Below are 4033 nucleotides of genomic sequence, written 5' to 3'. Positions count from 1 at the left end.
CTGTTGATATCCTTTGACGACTTATCATTTGGAGAATGACTTTTGTTGTTGTACATTTGACTCAGTTCTCTATATATTCTAGAAATGAGGCCTTTATCCCCTAGATTAGCTATAATTTTTTTTCCCCAATATACTACATCCCTGTGAATTTTGGTTGCATTGGATTTGGTTGTGCAAAAACTTTTCAGTTTAATGTAATCAAAATTATTTATCTTGCATTTCATAATGCTTTCTGTCTCCTCCTTAGTGAAAAATTCTTCCCTTCTCCATAAATCTGGTAAATACACTATCCCTTGCTCTTCCAGTTTGTCCATAATATCAAGTTTTATACCTAGATCGTGTACCCATTTGGACTTTATTCTTTTGTACAGCGTCAGACATGGGTCTATGACTACTTTCCACCAAACTGTTATTCAGTTTTCCCAACAATTTTTGTCGAACAGTGAGTTCTTTTCCCAGAAGCTGGGGTCCTTGGGGTTATCAAACAGCAGATTGCTATATTCATTGTCTACTGTGTCTTGAGAACCTAACCTATTTCACATGTCTACGCTTCTGTTTCTTAGCCAGTACCAAGTGCTTTTGATAATTGCTACTTTATAATACAGTTTGAGATCTGGTAGTGCTAGGCCATCTTCCCAACCATTACTTTTCATTAGTCCCTTTGATATTCTGGACCTTTTGTTCTTCCAGATGAATTTTGATATTATTTTTCTAAGCTCTAGAAAATAATTATCTGATAATTTAATTGGTATGGCACTAAATAAGTGAACTAGTTCATGTAGAATTGTCATTTTTATTATATTGGCTCGGCCTACCCATGAGCAATTGATGTTTTTCCACTTACTTCGATCTGACTTTATTTGTTCAAAAAGTGTCTTGTAATTGTGTTCATATAGTCCCTGGGTTTGTTTTGGCAGGTAAACTCCAAAGTATTTTATATTGTCTACCCTAGAATTAAATGGGATTTCTCTTTCTATCTCTTGCTGTTGGGCTTTGTTATTAATATATAGGAATGCAGAAGATTTGTGCAGGTTTATTTTGTAACCTACAACTTTGTAAAAGTTGTTTTTTATTTCAAGTAGTTTTTGCTTGAATCTCTGGGATTCTCTAAGTATGTCATCATACCATCTGCAAAGAGTGATAAGGTAGTTTCTTCTTTGCCTATTCTTATTCCTTCAATTTCTTTATCTTGTCTAATTGCTACAGCTAACATTTCTAGTACCATACTGAATAATAGTGGTGGTAATGTATATCCTTGTTTCACCCCTGATCTTACTGTAAATGAATCTAGCTTATCTCCTTTGCATATAATGGTTGCTGATGGCTTTAAGTAGATACTGCTTATTATTTTATGGAAAATTCCCTGTATTCCTATGTTCTCCAGTGTTTTTAATAGGTATGGGTGTTGTATTTTGTCGAAAACTTTTCCTGCATCTATTGAGATAATCATGTGGTTTGTGTTAGTTTTGTTGTTAATATGGTTGATTTTGCTAATAGTTTTCCTAATATTGAACCAGTCCTGCATTCCTGGTATGAATTCTACCTGATCATAATGTATTATTCTCATGATAAGATGCTGTATTTGTTTTGCTAAAATCTTATTTAAAATTTTTGCATTTATATTCATTAGAGAAATTGGTTTATAATTTGCTTTCTCTGTTTTGTCTCTTCCTGGTTTAGGTATCAAAATCATATTTCCATCAGAAAAAGAATTTGGGAGGATTCCTTCTTTGCACTTTTCAAAAATACTCTATACAGCATTGTAATTAACTGTTCTTTAAATGTTTGATAGAATTCACTTCTAAATCCATCTGGCCCTGGAGATTTCTTCCTAGGGAGTTCATTGATGGCTTGTTCAGTTTCTTTTTCTGAGATGAAGTTGTTTAAGTATTCAACTTCTTCTTCTGTTAATTTGGGCATTTTGCATTTTTTAAAATACTCATCCACCTCATTTAGATTGTCGAATTTGTGGGCATAAAGTTGGGCAAAATAATTTCTAATTATTGTTTTAATTTCCTCCTCATTGGAGGTGAGTTCACCCCTTTCATTTTTGATATTAGTAATTTGATTTTCTTCTTTTTTAAAATCAAATTGACCAAAGGTTTATCGATTTTATTAGCTTTTTCATAACACCAACTATTGGTTTTATTTATTAATTCAATGGTTTTCTTAATTTCAATTTTATTATTCTCTCCTTTGGTTTTCAGTACTTCTAATTTGGTATTTACTTGAGGATTTTCAATTTGTTCTTTTTCTAGGTTTTTCAGCTACATGCCCAGGTCCTTGATCTCCTCTTTCTGTTTTTTATTTATGTAGGCATTCAAAGATATAAAACTTCCCCTAAGAAATGCTTTTGCACTATCCTCTAAGATTTGGTAGGTTGTTTCATTATTGTCATTCTCTTGAATGAAGTTGTTGATTGTCTCTATGATTTGTCGTTTAATATAATCCTTCTTTAGGATTAGATTACTTAGTTTCCAGTTGATTTTTGGGTTATCTTTCCATTGCGTTTTATTACATATAATTTTTATTGCATTATGATCTGAGAAGCATGCATTGATTATCTCTGTTTTTCTGCACTGGATTGTGAGGTTTTTATGTCCTAGTACATGGTCAATTTTTGTAAATATGCCATATACTGCTGAGAAAAAGGTATATTCCTTTCTATTCCCATTCAGTTTTCTCCACAGATCTATCATATCTACCTTATCCAGTTTTATTTACCTTCTTAACCTCTTTTTTTGTTTATTCTGAGGTTAGATTTATCAAGTTCAGAGAGGAGGAGGCTGAGGTCCCCTACTAGTATAGTTTTGTTGTCAGTTTCTTCCTTCAACTCCTCCCACTTCTCCTCTAAGAATTTGGATGCTATAACACTTGGAGCATACATGTTTAGTAGTGATATTGCTTCATTGTCTATTTTGTCTTTTAGCAGGTTATGTGTTCATTCCTTATCTCTTTTTGTTAGACCTATTCCTCCTTTTGCTTTGTCTGAGATTTGGATTACTATTTCTGCTTTTCTTACATCAACTGAATCACAATACATTCTGCTCCCCACTTTGACCTTTACCCTGTGTGTATTCCCCCATTTCAAATGTGTTTCTTGTAAACAACATAATGTTGGAGTATAGCTTTTAATCCATTCTGCTATCCACCTCTGTTTTATGAGAGAGTTCATTCCATTCACATTCACCGTTACGATTACAATCTCTGCATTTCCCTCATCCTGTTTCCCACCATCTGTGCTTTTAGCTCTCCCGTCTCACTTCCCCCCTCAATAGTTTTCACTTTTCACCACCACCTCCTGCACCTTTCCCTTCCTTTTTTTAGCCCTCCTCCCTTTTACTCCCCTTTACCCTTACTGCTTCTTCACTCCCTTTTAGCTTCCCCTCCGCTTTCTTCCCCCTTCCTCTCCTACTGCTTACAGAGCTAGTTAGTATTATACACTTAAGTTTATTGTTCCCTCTTTGAACCAAATCAGATAAGAATACCTCTCAAGCAATGCTCATCTCCTTCCCCTCTTTCCCTCTTCTATAATTTCTATAAATTCCTTCCTGTGATGTAATTTACCATTTTCTGCTTCCTCCTTTTCACATCTCCTGTTACAATCCCTTCGCATGCTCAAATCATATTTTTAACATCACATTACTTACTTTATACCCATTCCCTCTATGTATGTCCCTTTTATATTTCATAATAGATGTACAATTCGCAAGATTAACAGGTATCATCTGTCCTTATGGGGAGGTAAACAGTTTGCCCAAACTGAGTAACAAGTTTTTTTTTCCCCCCCTTTTTACCTTTTTATGCCTCTCATGAGAACTTCATTTGAAGATCGAATTTTCTATTAAGTTCTGGAGTTTTTTGTCAGGAAGGTCTGGAAATATCTTATTTCATTGAATGACCATCTCCTTGCCTGAAACGTTATGCTGAACTTTGCTGAGTAATTGTTTCTTGGTTGTAGTCCCATCTCCTTTGCCTTACAGAATATCAGATTCTAATTCCTTTGATCTTCCTTTGATCTTTTAATGTAGAA

The sequence above is a fragment of the Notamacropus eugenii genome, chromosome 6, assembly GCF_028372415.1.
Source record: "Notamacropus eugenii isolate mMacEug1 chromosome 6, mMacEug1.pri_v2, whole genome shotgun sequence".
Taxonomy (NCBI): Eukaryota; Metazoa; Chordata; class Mammalia; order Diprotodontia; family Macropodidae; genus Notamacropus; species Notamacropus eugenii.
Note: the sequence above shows the minus strand (reverse complement) of the source record.